Source organism: Stegodyphus dumicola, chromosome 2, assembly GCF_044657685.1.
Source record: "Stegodyphus dumicola isolate Sdum_Otavi_A_Nest chromosome 2, ASM4465768v1".
NCBI classification, from domain to species: Eukaryota; Metazoa; Arthropoda; class Arachnida; order Araneae; family Eresidae; genus Stegodyphus; species Stegodyphus dumicola.
In genome coordinates, this window is record NC_140769.1 from 233,063,666 (window position 1) to 233,090,070 (window position 26,405).

Genomic DNA, 26,405 nt, shown 5'->3' on the forward strand with positions numbered 1-26,405 from the left:
GGATGAAATGGATGCCACGTTAAGTACTTGAAACATATTCAATCGAAGACATTGGACATTTTTTATTAATGAAAAAAGTAGCATAGTAACTTAAAACGGCAAATATTAAATAATTATGTTTACTTATTTTATCTCAACGCTATAATTTAAAATATTCAATATTTATGAGACGATAGTAATTAAAGCCATAATTAAATAATGCTCAGATTTCAAACTCCTCCCCCCAAAAAAAATACTGACTATCTGGAGTCGTATCGGATCGTGTGGTAATTGATATCACCAAATGTCACCTGGGATTTGGTACTGATTGTGCGGCTTAGGATAAACCGAACCGGACATAAGAGATTTGATTTGCTTTGCGATCGGTTTATCTTGGGCTACTCGATACTTTCCTGCCAATTATGAAAGGAGATCCTGCCAAATTTGCTCCAGTCATTCCAACCAGGAATAATTTGAAGGAATAGATCGCCCTTTATATAGTTAAATAACCAACTGATATAAGTCAAGCTGTTTGTAGAAAATGATGCAGTCGAATGGATATTCACTTTTCACAGTTATTACAGTTGCATCGCCATAGTTTATCGACTTTCAAGTAGTTTATCGACTATCTCATACATGCCCATCAACGCTCATGATTTTTGTTGCCATGATCCCGTAACTTACTTTTAAAAATACTCATTTGATAATCTGTTTCGAATACGGCAGGTCCAAAATAATATTCCCGAAGGTCCTCTTTTGTGAGACTATCAAACTTTTCTGAAACGCTTAAATGGAACAATCTTCACACACAAGAAGGCTTGAGTTTCCGGAAATGGCAGAAATCAGCTAGTCCAGATCAGGAGAGGAAAATGAAGCTGATAGGGCCCGAAAAATTTGATCGTCGTAATCGCGAGTAAGAACAAGGAGCGTTTGTTAAGACTAGAGATGGACTGTTCGCTCCCGAACTGATGCAATAAACCAATTTACTTTACTGAGCAAGCGAACGGTCATTCTACACAACTAAGAGGTTCACCTACCTTTTAGAGGTCCCCTACCGAGAGCTCATGTTAAAAGCGAGTCAGGAAAGCTCAATTCCCATTTTAAGGGGGAAATATAGCCATTACGCTTTCCTCTCATGTTAAAGGTGGGTATAATTTTCATCATTTCTCAACTTTTTGAGCATTTTTTATTTCAGAATTTTACCGTCTTCTATGTGGAAAGAAGGTTTCAGGAAATCTATAGTTGAAAGAAGGTCCAAGAAGTTCGAAAAAGTCAGCACTCCCGATAGTATTGCTCCTTCGACTGTTTACGCTCTTCGCTCGATCATCGCAGATCACTCTTGATCCATTCCCTGTTTCCGATCTTAAAGGAAGGTGATCCGTTAGTCCTAAAAAAGAACTCATTCAGTTCAGTGAGCGAACTGATCTGATCTGCTTCCATAAACGAGCGTTTTGCCTTCTTCTAATTAAGACTACGTATCTTCTAGAAAGTAGAACCGTAACTGCTAAACAATGAAAATATGCACTGCTTGTATAAAAATTCACAGAAGAAATCCAGTGTAATGCTACCTTCTGCCAAATATCTTTTTTTGTATAAAAACGAAATAAATAAAAACGATCGGGACATCTGAAACAGGTGTTTTAGTGATCGGTACATGTCGCAGTTATTTTAGCGACAGACACTTCACAAGTATAATAAGTCCGTTCCTTTTTAATTAAAAAAAATTATCTCAATAATATTGCATAATCTCAGGTGTTGAATTTTGGAATGACTACAAATTATTTATTGTTTTACAAATTTTTAATTAACTTTTCGCGTCTTACACTCGAACATCTGATGGAAATAAGAATGATTAGGGCGCATTCTCATTGCTTTCGATGTTCTGATTAAAATGTGAACGTATTTACAGAAGTTTGAAAAAAAAAAAAAAAAAAGATTAAGATTTGACACAAAAGAATCCAGTAAGCCATTGGACATTTTTCTTTTTTTCTTCTTCTTTCCTTCTTTTCTATACACCCTCAAATTTTCTAACAAGTTTATTGTCATAGATCCATTTAGGGAAAGGAACTTGCGATCAGGCGGTAAAACCACATCCTAAAATATTTTTGATTCGGAAAACACCTTGCTACACTTGAATTGGAGTCCGGTAATTTATTGAAATGTATCAGCTAATAATTCATTTTATCATTTATTTAGGCAAGCGAATCAGTTCACAAACTTTTCAATCGCTCACTTAATTTTACCATTTGAGAATATGGAGAAAATTTGAAGAAACTTCCATCGGTGCACTTAAAAATGACGATTTCAAGCAAGCAACGTGAGCTCTGTTTGCTGTTCTTGCATTTATTTTCTCAATGTCAATTTTATTGTTATGTCATATGCAGCTAATTCTGTAACAAAATTCATCTGTCATACTGCATGGCGAGTGTTATCGTACTAGTCTCTGAAGTGGTTAACCAGATGGTTTCAATCAGATGAGAGAACTAGAGTTTAATACGAATTAAAAAGATTTCGTGAATGGTGGCTGTTCTATGTCTTGCAGGACCCCACGTTTAAAGAAGACAGCAAATTTCGTTTTTATCGCCAGCCGTGGCAGATGTCAAACACACTGAGGAAACACAGGACAGCGTGAGCAAAATGTCTCGCATTGTCTATGCAGTCTCGCATTGCCCTGTTGAAATGGAGGGTTAGAGTAAAGGTATTTCGCAACTGAGGGCAGTACCGAATACTCTCATTATACGTGAACAGTATGTGTTCGTAGTGGAACTCCATACCATTAATCCAGATTTTAGGCGGTATGAAGATGAAGAATTTCAGCTTCCAACGTGCATTATCTCCGGCGCCTCCAAATACGAATACGCCCAACATGATGTTGGAAATGAGAGCGGGATTCGTCAGAAAAGACAACATTATACGATTGAGGCATCCATGTCCATCTTTGAACAGAGTGGAATAGAACATCAGTGCCTACATGCTTACAGCAATGTTGTAGGCACTAATCTTTGTGTCTACAACGCTGTCAAGAGGAGCTGAAGCAATGTTCATCTTGCTAGCAATCCATGAGACTATAGGAGTTGTCAAGCCGTGCGTGCGTATACTTAGTGCAGAGCAACATATCCAGTTTTCTCACTCAAAGTATATGATGCAGCTGTTCGATCCCTAATAGAAATGTTAATGATAAGATACATGTTAAATAAGCCATTGCTAAGTGGAGGTTGTTGTGACCCTGCACATCAGTCTGCGGAGACATAGACTGTAAATTCTTATTCCATGGGATGAATAGTCAGTTGCTTATTAAGCTTAATTTTGCGCCTCATTTAGATATAATGAAACTGCAAAGTGTTATTTTGAAGATATTGTAGATGGTAGATAGGTACTAAAATGATGTGGTACAAAATTTAGTAAATCGAAAGAAAGGGGGAAAAATAAGTTTTAGAACAATACCTACAGCCACAAGTACTAGCCGGGGTGTATTCTAGTAAATGTGTTGGAGGAGAAGAATATGCTATTAATCAATTAAAAACGGTAGTAATAATGAGACTTGTTTGGAGCTTGCAGGACCTATGGTCTCAAGAAAACAGCAAATTTATTTTTAAGTTTGGGCGTAAAGCCGAGTTTAACTTCAGTGGTTCAAGTATTCTACTAAACTCTGTTCATGATCCTAAAAGCCATACAGGGAAAACAAGCCAATCTTATACGAGACATAGTATGGCGTCGAATGCAAAAATAACGAATAAATGTGCAACGAATTTTGTACACAGTTAGATGGCTTTAGGGTATTTATATGTGAAATTGTTCTGCGTTACAATTACGCAGCAAAATACAACTGTTAAGACCGGAACTCTTAAGAACTCTTAAGACCGGACTTTCCGGCTAAGCCGGAAAAGTAAGAATACGGGGGTAAGTCCAGTAAACATTGAGTAAATGGGTATCCCGGTAATTTGGCGAGATATCGACAAGCTGACAACAGTTTTCGTGACTTATTTTGTCGCCAAATTTGACAAGAAATCGCCGAAAGATTTGGCGATATTTGAGTCAGGTGACTGTATCACCATAATAGGTACTGTAATTGAATAAATGTAATTGATCACTATATTAGTTGTAACCATAATTCGACCGTCATTTGCTTTACAGTAATTTCGGAAAGAAGAAAGTACTAGAAATAGCTCGGCAGCTGGTTGAAATCTATTTGAAGCCGAAGAAGAGCGTTTAGTTATTGTTGGAGTTGTTAGTCAGCCTGAAATCGGATTAACTTTCTCTTTAGATCCGGTTTGCATTGCGTTGTGTATAACGTTATTAGTAGTTTGAAGTGTAACTACTGATTGTATTGTGTGATACTGTGAACACTTGTACAAATGTTCACAGTATCACACATACTTGTACACAGTTCACAGTATGTGGAAAATTAAAGAGCTATGAAATATTTCTTTTGATAAAAATAATTTTTTTTTTGTCTATAATCGGAGCTGTTTGCATTCAATCCGTTACGAATTCGTGCGCACGCAACAAATGATTTTTCAATTGAGAAATCGGAATTTGAATGCGTCATTACTCTGGTCTGTAATGATGCATGAATAATGCATATATATATATGAATGATGCATATAAAAATAATGAAACACTAAATGTTTCCATATTCTAGCATGTTCCACCCTTCATGTAAGTTTCAGATTTGTTGTGTGCTTCTTTCATGGTGTAGAAATTTCAATGGTAAGAAGTGTAAATTTCCAACTCAGGATCAAAAATAACCATTTTTTTCTTTATACTATACGTAATTTATTTTGAGAAAAATATTTGTTAGTTACCAAAGGATGAACGTATAAGAGAAAAGATGTGCAGAATGATGAGAATGGTGGCGAAAACTAAAGACAAATTTTGAATTTTAACAAGTTTCATTCAATAAAAATGATCTGAAATTTAATATTTACGAAGATAAACAATTAGAAAACAAAATTTCTTTTATATAGCTTCGAAGCTTACAAAATTCGTGGTTTTGTAATTTCAAAAATTTTAACGGTATTACTTTTGGTTCTAACACGCAGAGACACGCAAACACACTTAAAAAATATAAAACGGAAGTTTGAGACTTATACACGTTGTCCCAGTAACGTAAGCCTTAAACTGTTACTACACTGTTGTGTAAAGTGATCTCTTAGTAATAAATAGCTTTGCTTATTTTTTCCATATTTGATTTACAGTATTTTGTTTTCCTTCCTCCTCCATAAATTACATCTATAAAAAAAGGTCTAAGAATTGCAGCAACATTCACTTATTCATTGCTCCGTTAAATCATATCAACATATTATTGGCTGATCCAAAGGATACTCGTGTACTATTGGCTATTTACATGTGTTTCATAGCAAATAAAAACTATCCTTACAGAGACTGTTCTGTGATTAAGAGGGGTAGTAGTAGAGAATAAAATTCTCAAATTCGTTATTCTTTCGTTTTGATATCATGGCAAAAGAGACGTTGCAGTGTGAATCAAGAACAACGGTGAGTTTTTCTACTGTCATGCTAAGTTGTTTAGAGTTTGAAATGTTTCAGAAGTGCTCCAAAGGAGAGAAATGCGAATTTGCGCATGGTACTATGTGTCCGTTTTGTCTCCAGGATTGCATTCCGATCTGGAATAATGCTTTGATTCGAAAGCACATGAAAGCTTGCAGACATAAATTGAAATTATTGTTGCGAAAGAAAATGAAAGGATATATTAATGGCCAGTAGAAACTGTTCATTTGTCTTTACAAGAAGATTTAAAGTGTAAGTAGTTTTTGATTTTTTTCGTAATACATATTAATATTAATTTTAAATTGATCTCTTTAATAAAATAAGCCTCGAAATTTTAAAGTATGTCACGTTGAAAAACGCAAACCATAAAAACTCTAAATGATATTTTCTCCAATAGCAATATATTAATTAACTAAAATAATAATAGTTAAATCTTTCTGATCTTTTTCTTTTTCATCTTGAATAATGTGAATTAATCTTAATTTTTGAACAAATATATTATAGTTGTTTTTTTATTCAAAGTTTACGTATTTTATAGCTTATGAGTGAATTAACAATATTATGTTAAGGTGATCCTAGTATACGGTGCAGCCTTGGCGCGACTTTGAAAATTATCGCCAACACCAAAAATGATCCAAATAACGTAAATATATATATACTATACACACATAGTATATATACTATATACATAGCATATACTATGTTTAATTGTATATTTTCTTTGAATGACCCGTTAACTACTCATCGTATATGTCCCGTTTTTACTGCTCATCATAAAGTCGCCAAAAGTAGCCAAATCCCGTGTGCACCGGATAATAGGATTAAACCGGCCTCAGAAATTTGATTCAATATTCATCATTCATCATTATTGTTTTTACGAATTTAAATGTGATTTTTCTTTTTCATTGTTACTAAAAGTAAGTAGTGTTTTATAAATTAGTCTTAAGAGCTGGAAGTGTATTCATAATTTTTCCCCTCCGTAAAATATTAAGTATCAGTTATATATTAAATAAAAATTGCATTTATGATATTTCTAGAAATAATGTGTAACTGGTTCTGTACTTCTGTGCCATGGTAAAGTGACATTTGTCAGAAATTTGGTAATAATATTAGAAATCTGTCATTCAACGCTTGTTCAAAAGATGTATTATCAGCTACATGAGGAATTAATTTTGATGTCAGGCGAGGGGTAAGTTAATATAAGAGAAAGGTAAAATCTTAGTATACTGTGCAGCCTTGGCGCGATTTTGAAAATTATCGCTAACACCAAAAATGACCCAAAGAACGTCTATGTGTATACTATACACTATATACTATCACTATATACATAGTATATACTATATATAACTATATATATTCTTTGAATGACCCGTTTACCACTGATTGTACATGTACCGTTTTTACTGCTCATCACAGAAGTCGCCGAAAGTAGACAAATCCCGTGTGCACCGGATACTAGGATTAAAGCAAGATCAGAATTGAAAGCATCTTTTAAGGTTTAAATGCTTGGTAAAAGTTTACAGTTGGGTGCCTCTTGTTTTTTTGGCAATTCTTTTTTGACGTCAAGATCGGCGCTAGGAAGGCACAATTTCAAGATGGCCGCTACACAAAACCAAAATAAGAAGTCAAAGAATTGCACAAACTCTGTGTCCATGTACACATCGATCTATTTTCATTTAAAAAAAAATCAGAGAATTGCACAAACTAGGAATTGCTCACTGCCTTTGTCCATGTATGTATCAATCCATTTTCACTTAAAAAAATCAAAGTTAAAACTATAATGGTAACCAGAATGGGGCTCCATCACCAAAATTGAACAAAATTTGTCGCTAATCGAAGGGGCATCCAGTTCTACACTAGAGCCAAATGCTCTATGGCAAACATCAGAGTGTAAGTTGTAAATATTGTAATTCGGTACTAGTCCGAGCGGTAAAGTCGTTAAACATTGTAATTCGATACAGGTCCTAATCCGAAAGACCAGAGTGGATGTAAGGGAATTCCTATGGCTTATGCTTAAATGTGATGTGGATGTCAGCCAGTTTCGACTGAAAAGGTCCTCCATAAAAACATTGCTTCTCATAGGCAGATAGCCTTCGAGTTGCTTAACCAATTAACCTAACGTAATACTGTACCTGACCAAGAGAAGATTTTGCATAATTTTAAATTTTCTTCCACTAAGAACCCGCTGGCGCTTCCGCAGAGATCGCGTTGACGACAATGCTTCTTTTTTTCGTCGACACGCTTTGCCAACGCTAAAAATTTTAGCGATATACGGTTAAGCTTTGAAATAAAACATTATATAAAGCATATATAAGTCAAATTTAATGTTTTGAAATGGTATTTAGTGCACTGAGTGATATTATGCGTATGTAAGTTAAATTTATCTAAACATTAGCTGATTAAACGTACTAAGCACATGTAAGCTAAATTTAGCTTGTTCAACATAATAATTAGTACAATTAATCAGTCAGTAGAAAAGCACGATATTAAGGATATAAAATTAAAAATTAGATGATTAAACATGCTATTTAATGCAGTTCCCAAGAATTACGTAATCTAGGATTAAGCACAATAAAATTCAGGTTGGCAGAAAACCCTGATGTTAAGCATATGTAACATAAAAATAAAGTGTTAGAATTATTATTGAAATACATTTCTAATTAATTCTGTTGTTATAAAAACATTTTAAGAAAACTCGCATTATTTTTAAAATATATTTCTTAATTAATTCAACAGAATTTATAAAAGAATTAACAAAAAATCTTGCATACGCATACAAAACTCTAACAATACTTCATTTTTATTTCAGATTTTTATGCCCCTGAAAATGAAAAAGGCTCCTCTTTTTTTTCCCCAAAATCTATGCCATTAAATTACCCTAATAACCTTTAAATGCGCTTAAAGTTTTTAAGTTTAGGTTAGTTCCTATTGCCGAGTGCTTTTTAATCAGCGGCAGAAAAAGTAATAGTGAATAAGAGCAAATACAATGAATGTGATACTACAACAATATGCAAAATTACAAGCAGCCGTTCCTTTATAGAAGGCTGTATCACCCGAGTACCTGGGCTACAAGGGCCTACCGCTTAATCGAATAGTAAAACTTTCTTAATTATACTTCAGTTATGGAAACTAGGAATGAAGTTATAAAAGGTTTTAGAACATAGTAATGATGAAGTTATGATTTTAGACATTTAAGGAGGATTATTATTATTTCATAATTTTAAAATGTTAGGCTGTACCGTTTAAGCTGATGCAAAGAACCTGAAATAAAAGGGGGTTAACACATAACAAGTACCTGTAGTGCTGCTATTAAAGAATTTAGGAGTATGGTGACATAAGCTCGACATATGGAGAAATTCACAGAGTACGACATTGGAATACAGTTACAATTAACAGTTCATACAGACGCAATTCAGATACAGATTACATGTTATAAATGTTTAAGACTGCCAGTGGTCTACTTAAAAAAAATTGGTAAGTCATTATAGTTGTAGTCACATGTGAAACCAAAAACAACGTAAGAGGAATGGTTACTGCCTCCGAACATGCGAAACCAGGTTTCAACTATTATCGCCATTGTTGGCGGTGTTTATTTACCGATTTCTTTGAGGAAGTGTTTCCTTTTTACCCTAGCAATAATAAGCGATGTTAAAAATATTTTTAATGCAGTTTCTGAATTCAAATATGATTGACATAACGGGCATTCGGAAGTTATCTTTAAAAACATATTGAAGAACTTTAATTGAAGAGGCAATCTTTAGCGGCTAGAAGTATTCTATTATATCACTTTCGGTTTTAGGTGCTAACCTACTTCTTTTAAAATATATAAATACAAACACATAATTTTATAGTTGTAGTCACATGTGAAATGAAAAACAACGTAAGAGGAATGGTTGCTACCTCCGAACATGCGAAACCAGGTTTGAACTATTATCGCCATTGTTGGCGGTGTTTATTTACCGATTTCTTTGAGGAAGTGTTTTCTTTTTACCCTAGCAATAATAAGCGATGTTATATTTTTAATTCAGTTTCTGAATTCAAATATGATTGACATAACGTGCATTCGGAAGTTATCTTTAAAAAGCATATTGAAGAACATTAATTGAAGATGTAATCTTTAGCGCCTAGAAGTATTCTGTTATATCACTTATTATATCACTTTCGGTTTTAGGTGCTAACCTACTTCTTTTAAAATATATAAATCCAAACTTAGGGCTTTGAAGAAAATGAGTCTGAATCTTACTTTAAATTTGGTTCATATTAAGTTTTCTCATTTCTCAACAACGTTTTCTCATTTTCTATAGAAAAAGAGGTTAATTTTTTTATTATATTTCCTTGTTTCATTCAGTAAAACACTATCTGCCTAAGAAAAATGATGCTTTCAAGAACTTCCTCATGGAAACTAGGTGCGCAACCTTGCATATTGAAAAAAACCACGAACACTCATGCATCTAATTTACTATTCACCGGGAATTGAAATCGAGTTTAATCCCTTTATTAAGCATTAGCTTTAGATAGACAGAATCCCGTCATTGGAAAATACATGTTCTACGAAAAACTAAGAATTCAGCCTGTCTGATTACGAAATATGAAAAATATTTGTAGATTTTTTATTATTTTGTTTTGGGTAATGTAATGAGTAGTGCTTGAAAGCAGTTATTCGTAAAATAAATTACGGCGAAACAACTGCGTATGTTTCAGGAAACCGTTATTTTATCCGAATTCTGTTTTAATAAAAAAAAGGAAATGGAAATAATAAATTAAATGAGCGCGTAGTTTGGAAAACATTTCTGGGATTGCATAATATTTTTCGCCTAGTAAATAAACTGACCTTTGAAATGTAAGTATGATTTAAAACAGAGAGTGTTCTTGACGTGCGGATGGACAGTGATAAATGTATCACAGATGGTTTTTTTATGCCGTTGTGCTCATGTGTATGTGTGTGTGCGCGTGATTAATATGTATATATATATATAAACTGTAACCGATAAATGCTTATTATCTAATAACTACAGAGGTATCTTCCCGGAAAAAGCAGAGTAAAAACTTTATGTAATTTAAAAATTGTATTGAGGTTATTGTTTATGAGAAGAAAATTAATTATTGCTGATTCCATTGAAAAAGGCCTGATTTTCAAGGGATATTAGCCTTTTTCGATATTCATCAACAATTAAAGAAATCCGAATTGTGTTCCGTTTCCTCAGTATACTGGAGCGAAAATTTTATTTAATAAAATCTAAATTAAGATTTTGACTCGATTAAGTTAATTCAAGTGAGTTTACAAGTACACCTTTCCAATTCCTGAGCAAAATACTATAAAAATATGGGATAAAACACCTTTGAAAGAATATGAAATATAAGATAAAATTATCTAAATCAGAATTATAATTGAAACTAGCAATAACCTCTTAATTTCAAAACTAGTAATGCCTTTTTCTAAGCCAACCCATCTCAAATGAATTGCATAACGCTGATGATGTAAGCTAAGACGGAACGTAAACCGAAACTTTTACGTAGCTAATTCAGAAATTGAACTCAAAATTTTGGAAACTGAAACCTTCTCCTGGTAAAATTCCAAATTGGATAACTGCGCAGAATACGAACGAGAATTTGATTATGAATGCAGAAAATAAAATTAATAGGCACGCCACAGACATGCATTAAAAATTTTCGGTGAAACGGTACTTTCCCATAAGGTAATCCTACCGGCTCATTGTGATGAAAAAGAGATAGCAATGTTGAATCCGTAATGAACAGCAAACTTGGCAGTCGAAACAGATTAAATATTCATCTTTTATTTCAATTGACATTTGCGGCCGCAGTTTACTTGCCACTCTAATCGTGCCTATTCACGAACATTTGCATTTTTGATACTGTTACGATAGGAAGAGAGCACACAGGTAGCGTCTTAGCGATAACAGGAGTGGTAGCAGAAGTGCGCAGTTATTCAATGTGGAAGCTTACCAGGACAGAGGTTTCAGTTCTCAAAATTTTAAGTTCCGAATTTTCTACGTCAAAGTTTCGGTTCCGCAGCAGTTTCATCATTAGCATTATGCAAGCCGTATTAGATGGGATTGATCTAGAAATGACGCTGTCCAGAAAAAGGCATTACTATTTTTAGAATAGAGAGGGGGGTGAATTAAAAGATTATCGCTGGTTTAAATTATGATTTTCATTTACTTATTTTTGCTTACATTGCTGTCTTTTTTATCACATATATATGTGTACGAACGATTGAAAATACAATGTGGTCAAAAAATAATAAACACATTTGATTATTTATTTCTAAATATGGAACTTCCTACGCTTTTAAAAATGTGGTTACTTTCTGGTTTGGATGCTTTTGTGGGGTAAAAGTTTCAGGAACATGAGCCCCCCTCCGTCAGCAACGGATGGTGATGCTGTTGACTGCATTAGTTCCTTATAAAGAATAGATTATTTTAGCATTCGATGGATGTCACAGTACAACCTATGCTTTATGAGTCTTTCCAAGGTTCAAGTCTGCAGAAAAGAAGACTTTCACTGAACATAAAAGCGAACGCGATCTCTCCCTGGTGTAACGTCGTGTTTCTCATGGAAGTTCATTCTCTATTCATTACTATGAATAATGTATTTCTTTAATTCCACAATAGGGAAGGTAAACATCACAGTTTTTCACGGATTCAAGAGTTCTGCAAATATTTATTCTTTCTTTTATGATAGCCAACGAATTTTAACAGGTTGGGAAACGCTGACTTACAGAGTCTTTCTCTAATCATCACCCTCGGCTACATCATAAAAATAGAAAAGCAAATACTGAATAATTCAGTATTATATACAGCTGTATATTGGCATATAAAAAAGTGCATTATGTATCGATCTTTTGAAATTGTGCACATTGAAAAGTAGTACAACTACGACCATTCTAAGGTAAAATTTCGAAGCAATTCTATTCTGTAATACGAATCCACCGCCACGGAAATTCATAGAGTGCTGGAATTTTTGGATGAATTTGTTTTCAACTTGCAAAATCTACCAGTGTTTGCAGGGTCCGTTTTATCCAAGGCGGTTAGAATAAATGAATATGCCTTCCCCGTATGTTCTCTGTAATGAAAATGAAGCCATGAAACATCTCAGTATAATGGTCACGACTTACCAGGGCCGCTTGTAATTTCTCCGTTCTAAGTTTAATGCTTAATTTAAAGGGTTTTCTGCTTATTGCATAGAAAAATAACAAGGATTGCAAAGAACTGTTTCAGATTTAATAAAATCTAGGTAGTACATGAAAACGTGTAAATTGTAACTATGAAACAAATGTATGTATGGTAAAACCAAATGGAAGTTTCGATAGCCTTTATTTTTCAATGGTCTTTGTACCAATTATGCTTGAAGATCTTTTCTGAACCTGCGGGCGCTTAATATTTACTCTCAAAACCAGTGTCATTTTATTTTACAATATGTTTCTTAGTCTTATCCGTACGCTCTATAGCGGTCATGGTAGGTCGTAACGTCACGTTGCTGACATTTCCTTGCCTTCACTTTTGTGACATCAGGCTTATTCCGCCCACTATAACCTCCTTGTTTTTATCAGTAGGAGAGTCTAGGCTGACAAGCCTTAGATTATCGATTCAGTTGGAGAACCAAGCCCGAATCTAGAAGAATCTAGGCTTGGTTTTATCAGTAGGAGAATCTAGGCATATTATGCCTGTTCAATTTACCATTTTCTAAGCAAGTAAATTCAAATGCTTATCTTAGTGGTAGTTATATTCTTATTGAAAAATACTGAACTATATACTGTACTATATATGGTTAAGACTATAATATGTATTCTTTTAAAAAATATTGCTCGAATAAATTTTTTTTGAAGGAATGAAAGGATGGTGGGTCCATATTTAAAAATGGATAAAGTAAAGTAGCCTTTCTGACGACAATTTAAACACATGACAAATATTTGTTGAGGCCTTCTATAAAGAACGTTCTAATTAAGTAAGTTATCGTAATAAGTATCGATCGCTTTACTTATTTCTGTCTTCTAGAGGTTTGAGTAATATAAACAATTTTAGACCACTTTCATCTGTCTAAAAGGATTTGAGAAAGGCTGAGCTCAGAGGCTGTGTAAAAGGTGAATTACGCTAGAAACAAAATTTTGAATTTTATCTTGAGAAATGAATTTCAAATCGCTGTTTCTGTAAGTACGTTTGAATGTATATTTTAAAAAATGAATGTCTTTATAGTCTTTCTTATTATTTGCATAAAATATAAAGCCTGGAGATATTTGAAATCACGAGACAAGGTCTCATCATGATAGTGAGTTTGTATGGCAAGTAGCTGTATTGAAAAATACATATCCTAGCTGTACAACTGAAACATGAGAAATTGGACTGACGTCTAAAAGACTAGACTGAATTTTATTAGTTCAAAGGGGCAATTGGCTCTGAAGGAGTATTAATTTCGTTTTGGTATTTTGCGTTGGTTCAAAATTAAATAATGAAGAATCCCCATAAACGTATGTATTTTTCTCGCATTGGGATAAAACAACGGTACCTAGAGCCATCAAATTTTGAATAACGTAATCTTCTACCAAATATGGTCATCTGGAAGCTCAGATTTGGAATTTGAAATTTGTTTTATTATCGATTTTATAATTTGTAACACTTTAACGAATTTTTGATTAAAACCCCCTTTGAGCCGGGTAGCGAAAACGCGCGCTTATCGCGGAGGCCGGCAGTGTCTTTCGCGAGCGTCTCTCCAGGGCCGGGGGCTTTTTTGCTACTAAGCTTAAATCCATGAAATTTCCGAAGTATCAACGCATTGTTTAATAATGCTCTATAGAGTATTTAAACGGCTTATGCTTTATAGATATTTTTATATATATACTTTAATTACCTTATTTCTTGTTTAAATGCATATTTGAAACATTTCATTTTAATTACTCACCATTTTATGATTTTTAACATTATACATCTGAAAACTAAATATATTACTTAAAATTCTCTTTTCGTATGAAAAATTTTAAAACAGGGATCTACACACAGTCCTACGTTACATTCCTTGAACTCGTAATAACTCATTTGCCGTTTTGGATGATTTTTCCGGGAATGTGAACAAACGAAGCATCGCCGTCTCATTTTCTTATCAGTCTCTTCTGAACAAAGTTTTGGAAAATGTCTTTCAGTTAATCTTTCAGAATCAATATCAAAATATCAGAATCAATATCTGAAATATTTTACATCATTTCTGCTATTTCATGCTCTGTTAAACATTCGACATTGAAACGGTAAAAACAGAAAGAATTCACGTCTAACAAGATCTAATTATTTTCTAAAAACTGAACTCTAAACGAAAATACTCAACGCTTTAGCGCATATAAAACTTCTACTTACAATAAACAACTACCTCGTGCGAATAAAGTGCGATTTAAAGAGACGTCATAAATCACGCCATTCGGAAACATTTAGTTCCCTGTTTGTTTATATAATCAAAAACACGTGTATGTGAGTCATGCTTCTCTCATTTCGAGTAGAAGGTCTAATGTACATGTATCTGAAACCATATGGACATACAGTGCCATCTTCTGGCAGAAATTATAGTTTGAAAAACGTTCCAAGGTACTGACAAATACGTGACAGTCGGTAGAAAACGCAACAATGCTCTGGCACGCCTGCATGTCGGCCGGCAGATAAGTGTGTTCGTTTCTGGCACGTATACGTGACAGTCGGCGCGAAGGGGTTAACAAACTCAACGCTTTCAAAGCGAACAATGGCAACACTGTACGGAGAAAAAAAAGACATTTGTATCTCCAGCGCGAGACTGTATTGCAAATTCTAAAGCTTTGCTCATTTTAAAATTATTTTGCGATATTGCCGTTTAATTGAATTTTATGATTTAAGCGCAAAGAACATGGTATTTAATAAATAAAGGTAACATATAAAACGTTAAAAAAACTCCCCTTTGGGCGTAATATAAAATCTGAAAGCTTTCAGATTTTTTCTTTCGAATAATTCAATTTATTTAAAATGCAGAGAATTATTAGAAGTAATGTATTTCTCATTTAAAATGTTTTCTACGGTACCAACGTAAAAACTTTAATTAGAAATAGTGCTTCAATTTCATATAGTGACTGATTTCCTCAAAACCAATTCCTCATAATGAAAAATAAATGTCATATTTGGGTTTACCTGTTCAAAATTTGTAAGAAAAACAAAAGATACGGAGAGGGAACAAATTTTCCTAGATGAACAGTTTTTGTTGTTTGGACAGTATTAATAAACTTTAACAACAGAGCAAATAATAGGCTTTCGCATTTTAAATAATTGTATTACTTTCGCAATGATATTTAATTTATTACGCACCAATATTGAGCTTCTATCATTTCTTAAGTGAGGCAAGGACTTACTCATGTCTCTGCAACTTATGAATGAATTTATTTACTTTTTTTGTTATTGAGTCTTTTTTTTCCACCACTTAAATCCGCTTCAAATTTACTCATTCTAACATAAATTTCTCCTGCTGAAAAATAGCAGTAATCACATAAACTCTAAATAACTTAACCAAAATGTTTTCATTCATAACTAGCTTACTCGAAATGAGATTTTCTTTCGTGCATCGCAGAACATACAAAAATATTTTCTTTTTCAACTAGCAGCTCAACATTTCATACTTTTCGTGGATCACTTAACACAATAATATACTTCTAATTAAAGGAGAATTTTTTCACCTGCAGCGAAGGATGACTTATCGTTGAGATTCATTTTAAGGAAAGATGATAGTTAACACTTGCTGCAACTCAGTTACTTAAAAATAATATTACTATTCGTTTGATAAAATATTAATTGCAGTATTCTGAAATAAATATCTTGGTAGGTAAACACAAACATTTTTTTTTCTTATATCCATATCTTCAATAACTTTCTTAAAAATGCTTATACTCCTCTCAAAAAATCCTCTTATTAAATTCTTGCACGTGAATAATTTAGTAAATACGTTTTAAGTAAATATTGAAGTACAACGTTTTTAGAACCAAGAAGGTATGTGAATTGAATATTATGCATTATTTGATGGGATAAGACTACCTCTATTCGGTCATTGGAATAGAAATGGTTTTAAAAACCCTAAAATGAAATTGAGAATAATATTATAACCATAAATTTTGTAAGGATACTTTTTATAGAATTTATAAAGCCCTGAATTTAAATAGATTCGATGGTAAATATAAAACTTTATAGCAAGGGTTCCGTACGTAAACTACCTTTACTTAACTACGAGATATATTTCTGGCTGTGTAATAGAGAATAAAAAACATGCATCAGTAATGAGCATTAAATGATACCATATGATTTTCAAGGTTGAATGCACTTTGCACAAGTGAAACTTCTGCTATATTCGAATAGACAAATAATATCTGTTTACAAGATAAATAGCGTCGCCTGTTGCCTTTTAGTGAAGACCGCTGAGTATGGGCAATTCGACATTGGTTCGAACCCAGGCGAACGTCATGGCTTTCGTAGTTTTTCACATGTGTAACGTGTATACGAGCCAGATTCTCTTAGAAAGTCTTCTACGAAGGCATTCATCTCCTCTGGCTGATAGCCCATGTGTATTTTCATATTTAAATAAGCTAACTTTATAAGGTATTTCTCCCGCCTTCTTAGCGTGCCTTCGTGGTGTAGTGGTCTGCATGCTGGGCGCGTATTCCAGAGGTCCGTGGTTTGATTCTTGGCGAAGGCGTTGCTCATTTTTCATCTCTCCTGCTTCCAAAAATACCTAATGTCTCTACAATTTAACCTACAACATAAATCATCTGCCTGTAAGTAATTAAGTTAATATTTACTTGATATAGCATAAAACGTTCTAAAGTTCCATTCTAATATTCTAAAAACTGAAAGCATAGTTAGAACAGAAGTAATGTCGGTAACTTTTATTATTAATATTTGTGAAATCATGCCAAAGCCATTGAAGTATGATTATGATATAATAGCGAGATAATAGAAATCCGAACCATTACTTTCCGGTTATAATAGCGAGATAATAGAAATCCGAACCATTACTTTCCGGTTGCTTAAATGCTAATGAATTATCACATTTTGTCATAACAATTTTATTGTATTAATGATTACATTCGTATTTATCAGGGCTGTGGAGTCGGGAGGGAAAATGACCGACTCTGATTCCGACTCCTCGAATTTTAAAGTCTCTGACTACGACTCCCTCATATACATATAAACATATGCACATGGGTTGCAGCTTATTTTTTAATATAAAAGAAGTAATAGATGCTACAGGAAAAAAATTGATGGCATAGCAAATTATTTATATTAATTAGCATTTATTATGAAATGGAAAAAGTGGCATTCTAAGAAACAGTTTAGCTTCGGCAAGATCTTAAAGGTAAAGGACCATAGATCCAATCTGATGAACTTCAGAGCTAAGAAGAGTCTTTCCACACTAACTTGAATAGGAAGAAGAGCTGTTACTGTTAGGGTTACTTCTTTTAACTTTTTAGGCTAGATTTTTCTAAGATCTAAAAGAGGTATCTTGCAAGCGCAATCATATTTCTCTATTTCTTCAAATGCCGTATAGATTCTTTTTTTTTTTTTTTTTTTTTTTTTTTTTTTTTGTATTTTTCATTTTTATATCTAAAGGCTCTTAATTCTTTATTTGCATTCGCTTTGCCTAAGCCTTTCCAATATTATCTAAATATTTCTCAAAATCTAATTTATCATTGGAAGAGGATAATAGAGACTCAGTTGCAATGTCTGCAGTTTGACTATCCTGATTTGAATACTCCAGTTGTTTTGAGAATAATTTCATTCTTAATGAATGTTCATACATGGCTTTCTTTGCCTTTTTAATTTGTTTGTCATCCAACAAAATTCGGTCTTTTGGATCTACATATATTAAACCTAGCAAGCGCCTAGCAAACTAGTTTCTCTTTTCTTCATTGAAGAAATGATTCCTTTTGCAATAAAACCTCCATTTCAAAACGAACAAACATCACATTCTTCCCTCCTGTTAATTCTTCGGATTGTAGCTTTTTTGAGGCTATTTTCAGTGTAGAAAGAAGTGTTTCCAATTCTGCAAGATCATTCCACTGTCTTTCTGTTTGTGAAACATACGGTAATCTACTTCTTCTAAAAATGTACTTAATTCGAACAATCTCTAATCATCAAATGTGTACTTCCCCATCACATTTCTTGATCAATAATTGCTCCTTTTCCTGCAGGCTTCTAAGAATGGCTTCAATTTTGGGAGTTCTACTTACCTAAGTTGTAACTAAATGAAGCAGTTTAATCAATAATGGCAAATATCACATCCATTCTCCTCCCTTATATATGTATATATATTTATTAATATGTCAATAAAATAGAAAATAACTATTTATTAATGTATATAGTCCATAAATAAAAATAATACTCGGTTTGTCATGAAATCGTTATACTTTAACTTCATTTCAAATTCAAACCGTCCAACATAAACTTGAGTCTGAGTCGACGTGCTTTTAACGACTCCAACTCCGATTCCTTTTAACCCAAAATCTGCCCGACTCCGAATCCCATTCCATGAATCTGACTCTGAATCCACAGCCCTGGTATTTATAGAAGAGTCTTGGGTACAGTATTGCATTAAAATAAGAGAATTCATTCAGTAGACTAGCCTCTTGCGTTGACTATAATGTGCATGGCTTCTAGCTGAGATATCGACTTACTTATATCCTTCAACGCGTTTGTATTTCACAAAATTCAGTACTGTTCATCTCTTTCTTAACATCCTTTTTGTAATGACATTGAAACACTTTTATATTACCTAAAGGCAGAATGTTAGAATTTGTAATTGCAGAAAGCGACACTGTTTTTCAAAACGAGATCAGAGATGTGTGTGGTGCACATATCTAATCAGTAAAGGTACTTTTTCCATTTACCAATTCGCCAACTTTATTTAAAAAAAACCCTGAATTCTTCTTTCTGTAGGTACTAATATTACTATAGGTAAATCTTTTACTTCTTTTAAGCATTGAGGTTTTCTTCTTTTGACAATGACCAGTGCTGTCGTCTTAATTGTTTGATCCATATTACAAGTTAATAACACAGTTAACTCATTCATTTCGTTTCTTAAACTAGTTGCTGTTTAACTTTTAAATATTAATGTGTGTTCTGGCAAAATATTACGCTGTCCAGTTTTATTTGTATTATGAATTTCATGTGACTTGTATTCATCTACCACAAGTAACTAATTAAAACGTCTTTTCCCCTGTTACTGCTCTCGTGTTGATCTGCCTCTTCCTTCTTGTTTCAAAATTTTTTTTCTTTTCCTTTCGGCTGAAGTCTTTTCATCAAGGTTATAGTAAATTCCAAAATTTCTTTCTCCAGTGACATATTGAAATTTCAAAACTTGACGTTTATAGTCAGCAGAAAAACTGCCCTTCGTCTATTTAGTCGATTTGCCACTTCATGATTACAAGCGTGACAAATTTTTCTTTTCTTTTTCTTTCAAGCCCACAATTAACATTTTTATTTTAAAAACTGTGAATGTACGGTAATGCTAATAAGCATTTCATGAAGTTTTTTTTTTGAAACTGTGAACATAATGTGTCCATCCCAAAAGGAAGACTTTGAATGTGAAAAGCTTAAAAGATGGATACTTCCACTTCGTATCAACTAGTATTCGAGAAGAAATTCTCACTTATTTATATATTGCTAGTAGAGGATTGTTTTGGTTAACTTTAAGAAAAGCAGTTATGCCCCTTTGAAATTTAATGCGGACAAAGAACGTTGAAAACACGGTCTCAAAGGTACAGGAACTAGAGGATAGGAAAAGTTTCGGTCAAATTCGTTTTATTGAAGCACTATATACCTGAATGATAAAGCCACGGTTCACAATACGTTAAGTGGATGAATTATAAGAAGCTTTGATAAATAAGATATTCTGACACTGAAGACTAGAATCTTTTTGCCAATTTGAGTTTTATAAACAGTGGAGGTGAGTTTAATAAATGGCGGTTTTTTCCATTATTTGGTATGTATTTATTTTAGTTTCTGAAAATTTGAACGTAATAAGGGGCTCGGTATAATAAACAGCGGGCAAAAGGATCAGTTCTTTTATCTCAACAATATTCATATTTCATTGTATAATTTCTACATTAAAGCTGCCAGAAATGATACTATATATTTTGCCGGATGGGTATACATCAAATCTGTTTAGGATTCTCTGTTTAGGCTGATCGCTGGGATCATCATGCGTATATAGTGTATATGCATATGTTTTGTAAGAAACCTCTGCACTCGTGGTACTGTTTCGGTAGTCTGCGTACAAAATAGGGTAAGGAAGATATGAAAATGTCGTTACACAAGATTTTATAACGGGCCTGATTAAAAAGTAGAAAAGATGAATTCGGCCTGCGGGTCGGCTTTTGCCCATTCCTGGGCTAAAAGATTTAAAACAATCCATTTAAATTAAATCTGTCTTGTGATTTTTCTTGTTCTGGCTTCTTGTTGTTTCTGTGTACAAAAGACGGACCTCTATCTTGTATGTTTAGGCTAAATTCAGAACTCAGACCATAAATGGCATTGTATGCATTAACTGATTAAAATTTTCAATTACTCTTGAAAGTTCGCCTTTAAGGCATCGATCGTTTCTAATTAAGCGCAAAACGTATGCCGCGATTTTAGGTGAAATTATAGCTATTCCAAGATGGTCCTGAGGTCATACGAAACGCGCTCGTTAATTCGTACTGCCGCCTGTGTGGTGCTCAAGGCTATTGCCAACGACAGGCGCAGTCTTTTACGCCTTGACACGATGAATTTCGTGGACTTGTTTTTGATGTTACTGCCAGAAAAGTGAGATAAGTCTTCAACTTCATGTACAACTACAACTATCGTTAAGCAAAGACTAAGATATTTATTCTTCCCTAAATTTATTATGTTATTAATTAACAAACTGAGTGATTTAAGAGCAATAATCGTGAATTCATTTCAGTTATCATTAATTAGTAGCCCTATCAGTGAAACTGATATATTAAAAATCATCTATGCATACAAAGAAGTGTCCATTTATTTGTTTGCGTGTAATCAATATAAATTAATAGTTTTATCCCGATCTTAATGACATAAGATTTTGATGATTTTTTAATGACTTTTGATGATTTTTAATTTTAATTTTGATGATTTTTAATGACATAAGTTTACATAAGATTTCGAAGAACCACCACATGGGGGTTTATACTCTGGATGTTTTTATTACAACGTTTGCTTACGACACCCATCTTGCGTAAACATGCCCATTTTACATTCACGTCGGCGGTCTTGCGTTCTCACTATGAGTTACTACTAAAATGTTCCGTGTTCGTTTACTCTTTAGAATAGTATTAGAACCTAAAAGCAGAAGTGAACGCTGAGTGCCAGTTTTTCGCGAATATTTCGAAAATGAGAAGAAATCGGCCAAAGTTGAGAGTGATTTTCTAAAAAAAAAAAAAGACATAACCGGTAACAAAGCAAATAAGCAAATATCAGTTCTTAGTAAACCGTCGCATAGTTTGTACATACTGTTTTATTTCGGACTTGGCAAAATTTTGTTTATTTCACCTTAAAACAAAATAAAAGGAAAATTACTGTCTACATGAGGTTTTGGAAAAGCTATTCCCATGTCCCTATATGAAGCCTAAGCAGTCTGGTACGACTCAGCGATAGGATAAAAAAATCTCAACAAACTCTCTCATACTGTTTTAAAATATGAATCTTTTTCAGATTTTCGTTCTTTCTTAGCTAACGCGCGCCCAAAGGCTCAGAAGAGCATTTAATTTCCTTTTGGCATTTTGCGTCCATTCACTTTTCAAACTGTTGCCACTAAATATTACCGCGCTCTGTTATTATTTAAAGAAATTAAATAATCAAGAATTTGCATAAATGTATGTATGTCTCTCGCACTGTGATAAAACAATTATACTTAGCGAATAACGATCAAATTTTGAATAACGTAATCTTCTTTCGAATATGGGCCTCTGGAAGCCAAAATTTAAAATTTGTTTTATTATCTTTTTCATATTTTCTAAAGCATGAGTTTTTGATTAAGAAACTCAAACGATTTCAAAGCGAGCAAGGGCAACACTGTACGAGGGAAAAAAAACTTTTATCTCCAGTGCATGAGGTTGTGTATCGGAAATTCTAAAGATATGCTCATTTTAAAATTATTTTGCAATATTGGTGTTGAATTGAAATTTATGGTTTAAGTGCGAAGAATATGATATTTAATAATAAATGTAACACAGAAAACGTTAAAAAACGCCCCTTTGGCAGTAATGTAAAAACCGAAAGCTCTTTTTTATATAATTAATTTTTTTAAACGTGTATATTATAGGACATCTGTGCTATTGCAATCAATATTTCTGAATAATCAATTGTTCTCTTATTTTCTTTTAGGTCTAAGAAAATTACAAGGCAATTTGGATAATAATTTGGAAGTTTTTCTTTTCGTCTTCAAGACATATACTGTGGACCGCTATTTTAGCAGAATAAATAATTCTACGTTCAATCATTTAAGTTACGCCTTTTTTTAATACAAGATGGTTTTTAAAAGCAGCTTCAGACTTTATTTTTATTCCTTTCCTAAAATGGCATTAAGTAGATTTGCTTTTGCATGATTAACCCTTTGCGGCATAATGTGTCCGGTCTGGACACACATAAAAATTTTCTTCTGCACAGAAAAATTATATGAAAAAGGATTTATAGGTTACTCTGAACCTTCTTTATTTATAGTAGATGGCAGCTCAACACAAACTAGTCCGTATATTTTCGCCATGTTTAGTTTCTTAAGACCCTCATTTTTCAAAGAAATCTTCCAGATTTTTTAGGGCATAAAATGAATTGTTTGAAAAGAAATGTCTATGTTATTTTTTGGTTGTATGCTACTCTCCTTATTCTATTTTAGTTTTAAATTTTTACCCTGAAATCTTGCTTAAAATCAAAAGGCGAACCCTAGGTGTGCCCAGACCGGGCTCATCGATAACCTAGGACAACTGAGAGTCTGTATTCTTTACTTCTTCGCATCTCATCGGTCAGTTCATTGACAACAATGCTTGTTTCAGCACTCTTTTCGAAGCTCTATTCAATCATTGTGCCACAGAATTAAAACAATAATGCAATCTTCACAAAATTTTACTTGTGTACTCCTTTAGGCCTAATTAGACTGCATACATTTTTCTTTTTTATATATAAAAACTTTGACTTTAAAAGGTAGCGTGCCGTAAAGGGTTAAGCAGGTGCGAACAGTTTTTTTTCTTATGCTCTTCGATCAGAAATAATAACTAAGCTTTGATAAAATACATTGATTTCACTAAAATGGTAAATGATATATCAGATTTTCTTGTAAACATATTTTGTTTTTTCAAAAATTGGAATAATTATTTGAATTGATATTACTGTAATTACTGGAATTTAAATAAAGTATGTTGTTTATTTAAATACCAATAATATTTTTTATATAATTTTAATCAAATTGAAAATAATTATTTCATGTTATAGATTAAAAAATTGTTCTCCTTTTAGAAAAATAATGTGTGTAAATGTTCCGACCGTAAAATTATGTTGGTTTTATATGCAGTTAAAATAACTGAACTGAGAAGAAATTTTCGGACTGTGAATTAAAAAGAACTGTTAATAATATCGGTTACAATTATTAGATACAATTTCATTGTTCTCTGCATAATCGAGAGCTGAACAGTATAATATTTCCGACTGGTAAGAACATAACGAATTTTAAAATGTGTTAATGAAATTGCAGTGAAACTTTAAAAATTCAGATAAATATATTTTCTTCCAATGCAAAATTGTGCTTATTACTGTTCTTATGGTTTCAACTTAGTAATCATTTTGTGCTATTACTATACAGATAACTGCTATCTTTGTTCCTAGTATCAGAAATTTAATCTATTGTAGTTACTAACATATGGTATAATGTATTTTTTAAAAATAAAATCCAATTTACTTAAAATTATTTCTTTCTTATACTGCTGCTTGTACTTTTAATAAAAGAAAATTTGCTTCAAAGGTATTTTTTATTGCTTATAAGCTGTTCTGCATCATGTCTTTCAAATCTTTCTTTAAAATTCTTACTTATTTCGTTGCGAATTGTAAATCTCGCATTCCAGTTCTATTTATAATTGTTTAAAATGTAGTTTTGTGCTGTGTCGCATTTTATATGCGTTGTAAATTCATTCAACTTTATTTGATGTTTAAAAGTCTTCGAAATTTAATAATTTAGCTCAGTTAAGTTCTGCTACAAAAAGAAAAACAAAAAATTCAGTATCATTACCTCTATTTTTTAACAAAAGCAGTTGGTATCTTTCATATTATATATTTCCATAAATAGCATATATTGCTTTTTAAAACGTTAAACGTTAACCAGTATATATGAATAACACAGAAATTGCATGTTTATTTAAATGTAATTTCTGTGCGATTCATATATACTGGTGCTCAAAAGTAATAAAATTAAGACACTTTTTCGAATTTCACCAAAACTGGAAAATACGTTATCAGATAACAATGCAATAAATAGCTGTGGTGATGGACAAGTAACCGTTCTTCTATATATGATACTGTTGCATTCTACGGACTCGTGGATTTGGAGTGATTGATGATAACACTTGATGAATAATCAAAGCACAATTTCTTCGCCAGTATAACCCAGAATAGTTCCCAAACACGTTACAGTCGTCGAAAAGCTCTGATGAACACGCTGAAAAAACCTGGCCTGCATGGTCTCCAGATCTGTCACCCATTGGAAACATCTGGCCATAGGTTACTGAGAGACTGGCCCACCACCCCACTTCAGCTAATACAGTAGATGAAGTGTGGCGTAGACCTGAAACAGAACGGATTGAGTTGCCTGTGTCTGTCATCCAAGCCCAGTTCGATTCCATGCCTAATTGGGTAAGATCCATTTTAGCTGAGGAGGATGACAGCTGTTTCTACAAATTTTGAACCCCTGTAAATACCTAAACTTAAAGCTTACAAATTTAATCATTTTGTCTTCATACCATACTATTTATGTACAATAAATATCTTTTCTGTATTTGCTTTCCTTCATGATGTTGCAATTTTAATGACCAACAGTGTATATATGAGTGCGAGTATGTGTGTATGTGTGTGCCTATCAGTTATGATAGAGCGCTCATTGCTTTTTAAGTAATTATCGAATACGAGTTCAATTATTTGAAAATCCATTTACAGGAAATTTTCTGAAATTGCAGTGACGTGTTATTAGTAAGCATTTTCGAATGACTGAAGTTTTCTTATTTTTGTAATTTGTTTTCTAGGAAAAAGCTAGGTGTTTTTTTTTTTCTTTCCTTTGGATTGAAACAGCAGTGATTACTCGGATTACTTTCCTTTGGATGATTAGCAATGATTCCTTCGGGAGTGTAATGCTATCTGCGTTTACACTCTGATGATTTTTTTAGCGGTTGAAAGTCAATAAGACTTTTGCTTTTATCTGAGTAGTACTTTATAGAGATCATGAAACGAAAAAATGAAAATAACATTTTTATGAAATCTATTGATAAAAATAAGAAAAGGGAAAGAAGAAATTTCGGAAAAATTTTAGATATTTTTTTATCGCAAAAGAAAAAAAGTGGCTGAAGGTTTTTTCGAAAAAATATCTGACCATTCTCTAATCTAAAGATAATTGAATTCCTGATGAATAAATAATTAGTATTGTTTGTTACAAATATAATAAACGATAGATAAATTATTTTGTTTCTGTCCTAAAATTTAAATCTGCAAAATGAAGCTATATGATTTCCGTTAGCAGCATTACAGCGGCAAATAAATTGGATGCAGTTAAAGATCAAAGTATTTAATTCGTTTTCCAATTTACTCAGCTAACCAGTTATATAGTAAAACCTCGGTTCACGAATTTAACGCGTTCTTCAAGGCCGTTGATCATCTTAA

The 26,405-nt window shown here is 32.9% G+C and overlaps 1 protein-coding gene and 1 long non-coding RNA gene across 2 annotated transcripts in view; one reads left to right on the top strand and one right to left on the bottom strand.

Moving 5' to 3' along the window:
* LOC118194980 (uncharacterized) overlaps nucleotides 1–26,405 on the bottom strand; it is a 237,792-nt gene that overhangs the window by 149,297 nt on the left and 62,090 nt on the right. The gene's annotated exons all lie outside the window — the stretch shown is intronic.
* On the top strand, nucleotides 5,333–24,503 carry LOC146998903 (uncharacterized). Its single transcript, XR_015039814.1, has 2 exons — nucleotides 5,333–5,739; nucleotides 22,878–24,503. It is a non-coding gene; the product is annotated as an uncharacterized LOC146998903 (long non-coding RNA).